At 52.4% G+C, this 14234-nt stretch overlaps 1 long non-coding RNA gene across 1 annotated transcript in view; it reads right to left on the reverse strand.

Moving 5' to 3' along the window:
• LOC139234676 (uncharacterized) overlaps positions 1-14234 on the reverse strand; it is a 132281-nt gene that overhangs the window by 113436 nt on the left and 4611 nt on the right. The window contains exon 2 of the long non-coding RNA XR_011588323.1: positions 10016-10102. This is a non-coding gene — a long non-coding RNA (uncharacterized lncRNA). The remainder of the gene's footprint in view (positions 1-10015; positions 10103-14234) is intronic.

Genomic DNA, 14234 nt, shown 5'->3' on the forward strand with positions numbered 1-14234 from the left:
AAGGGGGGAGAAAGGGTGTGGGTGGGGGGAGAGAAGGGTGTGGGTGGGGGGGGGGAGAGAAGGGTGTGGGTGGGGGGGAGAGAGAAGGGTGTGGGGTGGGGGGAGAGAAGGGTGTGGGGTGGGGGGAGAGAAGGGTGTGGGTGGGGGGAGAGAAGGGTGTGGGTGGGGGGAGAGAAGGGTGTGGGTGGGGGGAGAGAAGGGTGTGGGTGGGGGGAGAGAAGGGTGTGGGTGGGGGGAGAGAAGGGTGTGGGTGGGGGGAGAGAAGGGTGTGGGTGGGGGGAGAGAAGGGTGTGGGTGGGGGGAGAGAAGGGTGTGGGTGGGGGGAGAGAAGGGTGTGGGTGGGGGGAGAGAAGGGTGTGGGTGGGGGGAGAGAAGGGTGTGGGTGGGGGGAGAGAAGGGTGTGGGTGGGGGGAGAGAAGGGTGTGGGTGGGGGGAGAGAAGGGTGTGGGTGGGGGGAGAGAAGGGTGTGGGTGGGGGGAGAGGGGGGGGTGGGGGGAGAGAAGGGTGGGGGGGGGGGAAGAGAAGGGTGCGGGGGGGGGAGAGAAGGGTGCGGGGGGGGGGAGAGAAGGGGGGGGGGGAGAAGAGAAGGGTGCGGGGGGGGGGGAGAAGAGAAGGGTGCGGGGGGGGGGGAAAGAGAAGGGTGCGGGGGGGGGAGAAAGAGAAGGGTGCGGGGGGGGGAGAAAGAGAAGGGTGCGGGGGGGGAGAAAGAGAAGGGTGCGGGGGGGGAGAAAGAGAAGGGTGCGGGGGGGGAGAAAGAGAAGGGTGCGGGGGGGGAGAAAGAGAAGGGTGCGGGGGGGGGAGAAAGAGAAGGGTGCGGGGGGGAGAAAGAGAAGGGTGCGGGGGGGGAGAAAGAGAAGGGTGCGGGGGGGGAGAAAGAGAAGGGTGCGGGGGGGGAGAAAGAGAAGGGTGCGGGGGGGGAGAAAGAGAAGGGTGCGGGGGGGAGAAAGAGAAGGGTGCGGGGGGGGAGAAAGAGAAGGGTGCGGGGGGGGAGAAAGAGAAGGGTGCGGGGGGGGAGAAAGAGAAGGGTGCGGGGGGGGGGAGAAAGAGAAGGGTGCGGGGGGGGAAAGAGGAGGAGGGGGAAAGAGAAGGGGGTGTGAAGAGAAGGGTGTGGGGGTGGAGAAAAGGGGGTGGGGGGGGGGAAGAGAAGGGTGTGGGGTGGGGAGAGTAGGGTGCGGGTGGGGGGAAGAGAAGGGTGTGGGGGGGGGGGGAGAAGAGAAGGGTGCGGGGTGGGGGGGGAGAGAAGGGTGGGGGGAGAGGGTGCGGGGGTGAGAGAGGGTGCGGGGGGGGGGGGGGGAGAGAGAAGGGTGCGGGGTGGGGGAGAGAGAAGGGTGCGGGGTGGGGGGAGAGAAGGGTGCGGGGTGGGGGGGGGGGGGAGAGAAGGCTGCGGGGTGGGGTGGGGAGAGAAGGCTGCAGGGGGGGGGGTGGAGAGAAGGGTGCGGGGTGGGGGGGGGGGAAGAGAAGGGTGCGGGGGGGGGAGAGAAGGGTGCGAGGGGGGGTGGAGAGAAGGGTGCGGGGGGGGGTGGAGAGAAGGGTGCGGGGGGGCGGGGGGAGAGAAGGGTGCGTGGGGGGGGGGGGGAAGAGAAGGGTGCGGCGGGGGGGAAGAGGGTGCGGGGGGGGGGGAGAGAAGGGTGCGGGGGGGGGTGGAGAGAAGGGTGCGGGGGGGGGTGGAGAGAAGGGTGCGGGGGGGGGGTGGAGAGAAGGGTGCGGGGGGGGGTGGAGAGAAGGGTGCGGGGGGGGGGTGGAGAGAAGGGTGCGGGGAGGGGGTGGAGAGAATGGTGAGGGGGTGGAGAGAATGGTGCGGGGGGAGGGAGGGGAAGGGCGGGAGGGAGGGGAAGGGCGGGAGAGAGGGGAAGGGCGGGAGATCGGGGGGGAGAGAGGGGGAGGGGGGAAAGAGAGGGGGTAGAGAGGGGGAGGGGGAGGGGGAGAAGAGAGGGGGAGGGGAGGGAGAGAGGGGAGGGGGAGGGGGGAGGGGGGGGAAGAGAGGGGGAGGGGAGAGAGGGGAGAGAGGGGAAGGGGGGAGAGGGGAAGGGGGGGAGAGTAGGGGAGGGGGGGGAAGAGGGAAGAAGGGGGGGGGAAGAGAGGGGAAGGGGGGAAGGGGGTGACGGAGGAGAGATGGGGAGGGGTTGCTCTTGATGGGCTAAGCTCTGTCCGCAGCCATCAGCTTCAATTCGACATGAATGCAATTTACAAATTCTTTTGTGGGCTGGCCTGCGCGGGCGGTGCTTTCTCCGGGCCGCGAGCAGTGACCTGCTGACCCGCTCCCCCACTGGTGTCCAGCAGATGGAAGCAGACCACAATGCTGCCATGTAACCATGGCAATGAGCTATTCTTGCCCAGAAGGAACTGAGCTCCGTCTTTGGCATCCCCACTGGATTTCGTGCCTCGCTTGCAACTGCAGGTATCTTCTGCCCTAATTAATCATTAACCCTTGATTAGTGACAGCATCAAAAACCTCAAGCTCTAATTAACTCTAATTACCGAAAAAAAACACACCAAGTAGTTCACTTGTTGGAAACCAGTAACATCTCCAAAAATTAGCAATGCCACGTGACTATTTTGTAAAGCAACAAGGCAATTATGGGGAAGGTTGGTGGCACATTCAAAGCAAACCATAAAACAAAGACTTTCATTTGTATAGCACCTATATCAGCCAGTGACAGCTGTGGCTCAGTGGGCAGCATACTCGCCTCTGAGTCAGAAGGTTGTGGGTTCAAGCCCCACTCCTGGGACTTGAGCACAAAAATCTAGGTTGACACACTCCAGTGCAGTACTGAGGGAGCGCCGCACTGTCAGAGGTGCCGTCTTTCAGATGAGACGTTAATGAGGCCCCGTCTGCTCTCTCAGATGAACGTAAAAGATCACATGGCACTATTTCGAAGAAGAGCAGGGGAGTTATCCCCGGTGCCCTGACCAATATTTATCCCTCAATCAACATCACTGAAACAGATTATCTGGTCAGTACATTTCTGTTTGTGGGAGCTTGCTGTGCGCAAATTGGCTGCTGCTTTACAACAGTGACTACACTCCAAAAGTACTTGATTGGCTGTAATGCTCCTTGGGATGTCCGGTGATCATGTCATGAAGGGCGCTATATAAGTTCAAGTCTTTCTTTATCGCATCTTTCAAAGGAACTGGTTCGAAGAGCAGCAACTGTGATTAAGTTATGAAAAAAATGTGACAGCCATTTTGTGCAGAGGAAGATCCCACCCTCAGAAATTAATGACCAATTACATCATTTTTTTCAGGATTGTGTCTCGAGGACGACAACGTGGCCAACCCTTCTGTGCAGAGCAAGATCCCACCAATTGGGAATGAGTTGACTTGGCCAGTTATATAATTAACCTTTGGAATTGTTGGTTGAGGGAAGAATACGGGCCAGGACTCCGGCAGAATCCAGCGCTCATCTTTGAGCAGTGGCACGGGATCTATAACGTCCGCCAAGTACAGGCCGACAGGACCTTGGGTTGAATAGGGGAGTCATTTCAATGGGATGAAAATCGGTTCTGCAGCAGGCGGGCAGTCGGTTCCACCAGGTTGCCAACCCAGCAGCGAAGTTGAAATAGCTCATCCAAAGGATGAGGTAATCTGGTGGAGCAGAACTTAGTCATTTTTCTAAAATTCCTGTCATAGAAACATAGAAAATAGGTGTAGAAGCAGGCCATTCGGCCCTTCGAGCCTGCACCGCCATTCAATATGATCATGGCTAATCATGCAACCTCAGTACCCCACCCCTGCCTTCTCTCCATACCCCCTGATCCCTTTAGCCGTAAGGGCCACATCTAACTCCCTTTTGAATGTGTCCAACAAACTGGACTCAACAACTTTCTGTGGTGGAGAATTCCACAGGTTCACAACTCTCTGGGTGAAAAAGTTTCTCCTCATCTCGGTCCTAAATGGCTTACCCCTTATCCTTAGACTGTGACCCCTGTTTCTGGACTTCAACATCGGGAACATTTTTCCTGCATCTAACCTGTCCATTCCCGTCATAATTTTATACGTTTCTATGAGACCCCTCTCATTCTTCGAAATTCCAGTGAGTATAAGCCTAGCCATTCCAGTCTTTCCTCATATGTCAGTCCTGCCATCCCAGGATTAGTCTGGCGAACCTTCGCTGTACTCCCTCAATAGCAAGCACGTCCTTCCTCAGGTTAGGAGACCAAAACGGCACACAAAACTTAAGGTGTGGTCTCACCAAGGCCCTGTACAACTGCACTAAGACCTCCCTGCTCCTGTACTCAAATCCCCTCGCTATGAAGGCCAACATGCCATTTGCTTTCTTCACCGCCTGCTGTACCTGCATGCCTACATTCAATGACTGATGTACCATGACACCCAGGTCTCGTTGCACCTCCCCTTTTACTAATCTGTCACCATTCAGATAATAATCTACCTTCCTGTTTTTGCCACCAAAGTGGATAACCTCACATTTATCCACATTATACTTCATCTGCCATGCATTTGCCCATTCACCTAACCTGTCCAAGTCACCCTGCAGCCTCTTAGCGTCCTCCTTGCAGCTCGCACTGCCACCCAGCTTAGTGTCATAGCTCAACACGAGAATCACTAGTCCCAATAACTTATTTTTAAAAAGCTTTAAAGGTTGCAATTTTCACAAACGTAACTCAATTTATTAATAGCACAAGCAATGGCAACTTGTATTTATACAACGCCTTTAATGTAGCAAAATGCCCTAAGGCACTTCACGGAAGCAATGATCAAACAAAATTTGATACCGAGCCACATAAGGAGATATTGGGATTGATGCTTGGTCAAAGAGGTAGGTTTTAAGCAGCATCTTAAAGAAGATGCGAGAGGCGGAGGGATTTTCAGAGCCTAGGGCCTCGGCAGCTGAAGGCACGGCCTCCAATGGTGGAACAATGAAAGAGGCCAGAAATGGAGTCTCCTTATGAGTTCTAGTGTAACATGAGCACCAGGACACACACTAATATGAAAGGACAGTGAACGGAAAGAGAGAAACCACTTCACTTTACCTCCAGCATTTTACAATTTCCCTCTTTGGTGCATTGGGACTTCAGGAATCCATTGTATAAAAATCTCAATGTTGCAATGAATACAGCAACCAATTGCTCTGCTAAAAATAAATGATTTCGAGTGCTGGCATGAAAGTCGACATTCATCTACCGCAGGTTAGAGAATAAGTTGCCAGTGATAGAGGGGGGGGAGAATAGAGGCGAGAAGAGACCCGAGAGGTCTGCAGGAGATCCCTGGGGGGGTCCTTAAGGCCATCATATTTCTGTCATTCGATTTGCTGATTTACCAGCGAGTTATTCCTGCCAAAGACCGCCCTAAGTGGAGGAAGTGCATCCGGGAGGGCGCTGAGCACCTCGAGCCTCGCTGCCGAGAGCATGCAGAAACCAAGCGCAGGCTGCTGAAAGAGCGTGCGGCAAACCAGTCCCACCCTCCCTTACTCTCAACGACTATCTGCCCCACCTGTGACAGGGACTGTGGTTCTCGTATTGGACTGTTCAGCCACCTAAGGACTCATTTTTAAAGAGTGCAAGCAAGTCTTCTTCGATTCCGAGGGACTACCCAAGATGATTCCTGCTGCTGTTCAGCAGCAAAACTCCGTTTGCTGCAACGACAACGCAGTTTTGGCATCAGGAAGAAAAATCTACTTCACTGTCTTTTGGAAGTTACTGCCAAAGCTAAGTCAACATTCAAAGGTCCCACCGCAGAGTACACTTTATCATTGACTGGGTTACCGTTAAAAAAATAAATTGTATCATAGGATCAATTTCTTAACTACTGGTTCTGGCAGTTTCGCAATGCTAGGTGACCAAGTCACAATCAAGATAGTCAGTAAGGTTTTTCAACAATCCATTAACCCCAAACTTGACGCACACACTCAATTTATGTTTCTTCCATTTGCTCCTTGGTCTTCCCACTCTTTTTTTTTTTAAGGTCGGGAGCCTCCTCACCCATCCGATCGGGTGGAATTGTAGTCTGGGGCTCTGGGAATGTGCCAGGGACTTGAGCACAAAAAAAAAATCTCGGCTGACACTCCAGTGCAGTGCTGAGGGAGTGCTGCACTGTCGGAGGTGCCGTCTTTCAGATGAGACGTTAAACCGAGGCCCCGTCTGCTCTTTCAGGTCGACGCAAAAGATCCCATGGCACTATTTTGAATAAGAACAGTGGAGTTCTCCCCGGTATTTATCCCTCAATCAACTAAAACAGATTATCGAGTCATTATCACATTGCTGTTTGTGGGAGCTTGCTGTGTGCAAATTGGCTGCCGTGGTTCTTGCATTACAATGGTGACTACACTTCAAAAAGTACTTCATTGGCTGTAAATCGCTTTGGGACATCTGGTGGTCGTTAAAGTCGCTATATAAATACAAGTCCACCATCACTTTCAACACTCACTCCCTCCACCACTGGCGCACCGTGGCTGCAGTGTGCACCATCTACAAGATGCACTGCAGCAACTCGCCAAGGCTTCTTCGGCAGCACCTCCCAAACCCACGACCTCTACCACCTAGAAGGACAAGGGCAGCAGGCGCATGGGAACACCACCACCTCCACGTTCCCCTCCGAGTCACACGCCATCCTGACTTGGAAATATATCGGCCGTTCCTTCATCGTCACTGAGTCAATATCCTGGAACTCCCTCCCTAACAGCACTGTGGGAGCACCTTCACCACACGGACTGCAGCGGTGCAACACGGCGGCTCACCACCACCTTCTCGAGGGCGATTAGGGATGGGCAATAAATGCCAGCCTCACCAGTGATGCCCACATCCCATGAATGAATAAAAGAAAAAAAATCTTTCTTTCCCCTGGATCAAATTCCTTACCTACCTTGTACTTCATTGGCTGTAAAGCACTTTGAGACGTCTGGTGGCCGTGAAAGGCGCTATATAAATCCAAGTCTTTCTTTCCAACGCGCCCTTGTATTTATGTTACCCACAGGTCTGTCCCACCCCGAACAAGATCATACCCACTAGCACCCAGCCTGTACTCCCGACAGATCTTACGAAGGATCCCCCTTAAAGAAAGTGCAGGGCAGAGCAGTGTTTGAGCATGTGGAGTTTGGGTTATTTCTTTGCTGGGAATCCAAGCGTCTGCATGCAGCTCACAGAAAGCACAGCAGTACCTGCCAATCACGCACAATCTGTCTCTTCCATTTACCATCACACTGCAGCAAGCACTTTGCATTCAAACCAGCAAAACCCATCAGCTTCACAAATGTGTTTCCAGTTTACAGTGCAGGAGCCCCAGGTGATATGCGACAACTCACTGCCTCTGAAATGTCAACATTAAAGACGAGAAAGCGTGCAAAAAGCACAAACCATGCGAAAGAAAAATGTGTAACTTTTCCTAATGGATATGAGCTTCCCTTTTTTTTTTATTCGCTCACGGGAGCAGGAGGTGAAGAAGGCAAATGGTACGTTGAGTATAGGAGCAGAGAGATCTTACTGCAGTTGTACAGGGCCTTGGTGAGGCCTCACCTGGAATAGTAGTATTCAGTTTTGGTCTCCTAATCTGAGGAAGGACATTCTTGCTATTGAGGGAGTGCAGCGAAGGTTCACCAGACTGATTCCCGGAATGACTGGACTGTCATATGAGGAAAGACTGAATCGACTGGGCCTGTATTCACTGGAGTTCAGCAGGATGAGAGGGGATCTCACAGAAACAAATAAAATTCTGACGGGACTGGACAGGTTAGATGCAGGAAGAATGTTCCCGATGTTGGAGAAGTCCAGAACCAGGGGACACAGTCTTAGGATAAGGGGTAAGCCATTTAGGACTGAGATGAGGAGAAACTTCTTCACTCAGAGTTGTGAACCTGTGGAATTTTCTACCGCAGAGAGTTGTTGATGCCAGTTCACTGGATATATTCAAGAGTGAGTTCGATATGGCCCTTACGGCTAAAGGAATCATGGGGTATGGAGAGAAAGCAGGAAAGGGGTACTGAGGTGAATGATCAGTCATGATCTAAATGAATGCCGGTGCAGGCTCGAAGGGCCGAATGGCCAACTCCTGCACCTATTTTCTATGTTTCTATGTGGGCGTCGCTGGCAAGGCCAGCATTTATTGCCTGTTCCTAGTTGCGCCGGAGGAGGTGGTGGTGAGCCGTCATTTAAGAGTCAATCACACTGCTGTGGGTCTGGAGTCACATGTAGGCTAGACTGGGTAAGAGCGGCAGATTTCCTTCCCCAAAGGATGTTAATGTGCCAGATGGGTTTATGCAACAATCTGGTTTCATGGTCTGATACTAGCTTTAAATTCCAGATTTTTAAAGTCCCCAGTTGTCGTGGTGGGATTTGAACTTGTGTCCCCAGATCATCAGTCCAGTAACATAACCACAATGCTACCTTTGTTTTCAAGAACCTCTGCACACCCTTATGAAAACGCCGCAAAATTTTCACTGTTATTTAACAGCATCTTTCTTCAATGGAGGGTGATTTGTGACGGGATTGAAACTAAAATCTCAGGTCTTCAGTTTGTTATTAAAATGCCTTTATGTCGGAATTAGACATGTAGAATTGGCCGGTCATCTAAAGCCAGACGCAGTTACCTGAAGACTGCCACTGAAGCCAGTCAGCAGAAAAGGCTCACATCTTCCATCAGCAAGTGGACTGTGCAACCTCAATCAAACTTTCTCCAACTTCCTCCAAAGACAGGCAAGCTTGGCAACAATTCCAGTTTCTTTTTTTTTTGGTGGGAGGGGGGGGGGGAACGGAGACGGTCTGGTAAATGGTCATCCAAGGTGACTACCAGGCACTCTCCAGTCATATCTTCCACCCCCCACGCAGGAGTCAAGAATGCTCCTCGGGGAGAACTTTTCCCCCGGCCTTGAGAGGCCAAACTTGGGCTTCCCTTACTGGCTTCTTTCAGGAGGCCCCGACCTGCGTGAGAACACTAGCGGCAGGTTGGGGACATAAAAGCCGCGACAGCCTGGGAGCAACATGGAGGCCTCGCGAGCAGTCTGGAGGCCACTTCAAGGTACAGCATGAGCTGGTGCAGGAGGGTGATGGCAGCGGAGAATGACGTCATCAAGATCCAGGTCGGTGATTGGCGCGTGGGCAGGTGCAGCAAGAGTGGCGAGGTCGGGACGAAGGAGCTGTGAGAGACTGTGGAGTGATGTGATCGGGGCCCAGGGGAGGGGTGAGTTCGGGGCCAGGGGCTCGGGGCCAGAGGCGCCCACACTGCGATGTGTGCGCACACTAGGTCCGTGCAGCAGAGCAGGTCTCCAGTCGTCCTGGTTAACCCTGGCCACTGAACCAAGACCTAGCTCTGTCGTGCCCGTGTGGTGGCTGGTGTGCAACGGCCACCCCACGTTAAAAAAATCCACGCACCAGCATCTTCCACTCTTCAGGATGTAGTTCAGGTCCTTCATAGAAACACCTGTGAACTCATCCTTTTTTGGTGTGGAAGCAAGCCATCCTCGGTTCGCGGGACTGCCTATGAGTGAGTGACTGAGTCTTTCAGGGACTTCCCAGTCGTCTCGTCGACTGCCTGCTGAGCCACTCTGTTGATCACACCACGGAGGGCTGCCTCAGCCAAACGCAACATTCGACAGGATCTTAGCCTGAACAAGCTCACTTCGATAAGCCCTCTTCTCAATCAAGCCCGCCCATCAGCTCGTACCGTGCTCTCGGCAACCCCGGCACGCAGAGCCAGCCGGCTGAGACAACTTGGGTCGCAGTCAACGCGGAGGGAGAATTTCAGCGCGCGGGAAAAAGAAAAACCTCTGTCCTTTGCCTCAACAACACAAAACGCAGCAGGCTTCTTCGAATCACACAGGCAGGGCCAGAGGATCTCAATTAATGGGAGACGCGCGGCGTTGAATGAAAAAACTCCATCTGGATGAAAGCGCCCCCCTGTTTCGAGCCTCAACAGAAGGCTTTTAAATCTTCCCTTCCTTCAGGCTGTCTGTCAAAGCTCGCTTCACTGACCATTGTATCGCGACTATTTGCAAATCTGATCTCATCAATTATGGGTGGGGGGGGAGGAGGAAGGGGCAGAAGGAATTCAATCATGCACAACTCACCTAACTTCAGTGCCTCGGGGCAGAAGGCACCACAGGTGTTGAGAATCAACAAAGGATTCCTCCCTGTCCGAATATCCTCTCCGCCGGCTGCAGAAAGCGACGTAAAGAAAAGCACGGATTAGCAAAGTCAATAACTCCCAAACGATTTCAAATATTTGTTTCAGCAGAGCCTGAGAAACACGCGCGCCCGCTCTTGCCCCGATAACTTCCTGTTAAATATTAAAAGCACCTCCCACCAGCCGTCCCCGTGCAGCTTAACCCTTTGCAAGGCTTCACAGTGAACATTGAAGGAAAAAAAAAACTAGCGGGCTGGACCTCTCTCAGTAATTAGCGGGTCCGTGTGACTACAACATGGCGAGGTCGGGCGCAGGAGCGGCGGGAGATTGTGGAGCGATGTGATCGGGGCCCAGGAGAGGCGTGAGTTCGGGGCCCAGAAGAGCCGAGGGCCCAGGGGCAGCACGGGCCCAGCCCACACTGTGCGATATGTGTGTGTGCGCGCACTAGGTCCGTGCAACAGAGCTGGTCTCCAGTCGTCGTGGTTAATCCTTGCCACTGGACCGAGACCCGGCTCTGTCAAGCCCCGTGTGGTGGCTGGTGTGCAACGGCCACCCCACGTTAAAAAAATCCACGCACAGGCATCTTCCACCCTTCAACATGTGGTTCGGGATCCGGAATATTAGGTCCTTCATTGAAACACCTGTGAACTCATCCCCTTTTGGCGTGCAAGCGGGTCATCTTCGATATGAGGGACCGCCTGTGGTCCAGACGCACGGCAGCCTCGGTATTACGCTGGGGTTCCAGACCAAAACACTCCAGAGGCTGGAGATCGGAGACGGAAAGCAGCAAAAGTGCTGGAGTACGCACAGCGGGCCCGTTACCATCCGTAACGTTAACCTGTCTGTCTGTCTCTCCCTCCCGGACGCTGCCTGACCTGCTGTGTGTTTCCACCATTTGCTGTTCTTTCTTTTTAAATCCTTTCACGTCGGGAGTACGTCGCTAAATAAAGAGAGCAGTGGGTTTTATTAGCTCCGTTTCACAGTAGAGCTTTATGGACTGTGCAGGCAGCATGCGGCGAACCAGTCCCACCCCCCCCCTTTCCTTCAACGACTATTTGTCCCACCTGTGACAGAGGCTGTAATTCCCCTATTGGACTGTACAATCACCTGAGAACTCACTTTTAGAGTGGAAGCAAGTCTTCCTCGATTTCAAGGGATTGCCTATGATGGATGACTGTGTACTAACCCTCGGGAGCCGATTATCAGCAAGAGCAGACATCGACAATGAGGTCCAACACCGCCTCCAGTGCGCCAGCGTCCTTTGGCCACCTGAGGAAGAGAGCGTTTGAAGATCAGGCCCTCAAATCTGGCACCAAGCTCATGGTCGACGGGGCTGTAGTGATACCCGCCCTCCTGTATGGCTCAGAGACGTGGACACCTCAAATCGCTGGAGAAATACCACCAACGATGTCTCCGCAAGATCCTGCAAATCCCCTGGGAGGACTGACACACCAATGTTAGTGTTCTCGATCTGACCAACATCCCCAGCATTGAAGCACTGACCACACTCGACCAGCTCCGTTGGGCAGGTCACATTGTTCACATGCCCGACACGAGACTCCCAAAGCAAGCGCTCTACTCGGAACTCCTACGCGGCAAACGAGCCCCAGGTGGAAAAGTTTCAAGGACACCCTCAAAGCCTCCCTGATAAAGTGCAACATCCCCACCGACACTTGGGAATCCCTGGCCAAAGACCGCCCTAAATGGAGGGAGTGCATCCGGGAGGGCGCTGAGCACCTCGAGTCTCATCATCGAGAGCATGCAGAAAACTAGCGCTGACAGCGGAAGGAGCGTGCGGCAAACCAGACTCCCCACCCACCCTTTCCTTCAACCGCTGTCTGTCCCACTAGTGACAGAGAATGTAATTCCCGTATTGGACTGTACAGCCACCTGAGAACTCACTTTTAGAGTGGAAGCAAGTCTTCCTCGATTTCGAGGGACTGCCTATGACGATGACTAATTCTGCCTCTTTAGAATCCTCTCATATAATCACTCAACCATTGGTGGGTGCCTGCAGCTACCTGGACCCTAAGCTCTGGAATAAGAACATAAGAATTAGGAGCAGGAGTCGGCCATTCAGCCCCTCGAGCCTGCTCCGCCATTCAATGAGATCATGGCTGATCTTCTACCTCAACTCCACTTTCCTGTACTATCCCCATATCCCTTGATTCCCTTAATATCCAAAAATCTATCAATCTCTGTTTTGAACATACTCAAAGACTGAGCCTCCACAGCCCTCTGGGGTAGAGAATTCCAAAGATTCACCACCCTCTGAGTGAAGAAGTTTCTCCTCAACTCAGTCCTAAATGACCGACCCCTTATTCTGAGACTGTGACCCCTGGTTCTAGACTCCCCAGCCAGGGGGAAACATCATGTATTCCTTCCCAAAACCTATCCACCTCTCTTTCCTCCTTTAAGACACTCCTTAAAACCTACAACTTTGACCAAGCTTTTGGTCACCTGCCCTAATTTGTCCTTATGCAGCTTGGGGTCAAATATTTATCTGATAGCACTCCTGTGAAGCGCCTTGGGACGTTTTACTATGTTAAAGGTGCTATATAAATACAAGTTGTTGTTGTAACAGAAACATAGAAAATAGGTGCAGGAATAGGCCATTCGGCCCTTCGAGCCTGCACCACCATTCGATAAGATCATGGCTGATCATTCACCTCAGTACCCCTTTCCTGCTTTCTCTCCATACCCCTTGATCCCTTTAGACGTAAGGACCATATCTAACTCCCTCTTGAATATATCCAATGAACTGACATCAACAACTCTCTGCGGTAGGGAATTCCACAGGTTAACAACTCTCTGAGTGAAGAAGTTTCTCCTCATCTCAGTCCTAAATGGCTTACCCCTTATCCTTGTGATTTACTTGTCTCAAATTCTGGTCATTTGCACCCAGCTGATTTTAATCGCACCACCGTTGGTGGCCGTGCCTTCAGCTGCCTGGGCCCCAAGCTCTGGAACTCCCTCCCTAAACCTCTCCATCTCTTTTCTCCTTTAAGGCACGCCTTAAAACCTACCTCTGTGACCTCAGCTGCCCTAATATCTCCTTATGGCTCGGTGCCAAATTGTGTTTGATACTCGCTGCTGTGAAGCGCTCTGGGACAATTTACTATGTTCAAGGTGCTCTTTCAATGCAGGTTGTTGCCGTTATTGTTGGCTACACAAATCACATTCCTGATTTGAAACAGAACAGTCAGTTTTAGATTGGACGATACAGTGGCTAAATATGGAAGCGAGCAGGAAAATAAACACATGAATGTTAACATCGATTTCGACTCCAAGACAGAACTTCCCCGCTTCAGATAGTGCCGTGGGATCTTTCGTTACAGCACCTGCATGAAACTGAGCTCTAGTATTCAACGGCCATAATATAGGTTGGCTTTTGCATCAAGTTGGTGTTAATATTTTGGGATTTTTTTTTGCCAGTCAGGTTAATGATCCACCAAGCTATTCTCTCACTGGAATCAGCTATACTTCATGCGCGAGACTCGATAGTGAGCCCCAGCTGGCCATTCCACTGTGGCAGGCTTCACCTGCCATACCAATACTCCCCTGAACAGACATCTAAACTCTCACCTCTGAGTCAGAAGGTTGTGGGTTCACGTCCACTCCAGGAACTTGAGCACAAAAATCCAGGCCGACACTCCTAGTGCAGTGCTGAGGGAGCACTACACTGTCAGAGGTGCCATCTTTCGGATGAGAAGTTAAACCGAGGCCCCGTCTGATCTCTCAGATAAAAGAGCCATTTCGAAGAGGAGCAGGGAAGTTCTCCTAATACTTGTCCCTCAATCACCATCACTAAAACAGATTATCTGGTCATTATCCCATTGCTGTTTGTGGGAGCTTGCTGTGCGCAGAATCGGCTACAGGGTTTCCCACATTACAACAGTGACTACACTTCAAAAGCAATTCATTGGCTGTAAAGGGCTTTGAGACGTCCCGAGGTCGTGCAAGGCGCTATATCAATGCAAGTCTTCTTTCTTTTTTCCTGCCACGGTCATTGGACGGCAAAGCGGAGCAGCAACGAGTGCCGGGGCCAATGGTAGCCACCGTAAGTCCACCCCCAGCTACGATCGGTAACCTCAGCTCAGACCTTGCTACCTTGAGGCCCTCTGGTGTCTGTGGGACAGTTTACACAACAGTGCCCCTGAAGA

This window comes from Pristiophorus japonicus, chromosome 22 (assembly GCF_044704955.1).
Source record: "Pristiophorus japonicus isolate sPriJap1 chromosome 22, sPriJap1.hap1, whole genome shotgun sequence".
Taxonomy (NCBI): Eukaryota; Metazoa; Chordata; class Chondrichthyes; family Pristiophoridae; genus Pristiophorus; species Pristiophorus japonicus.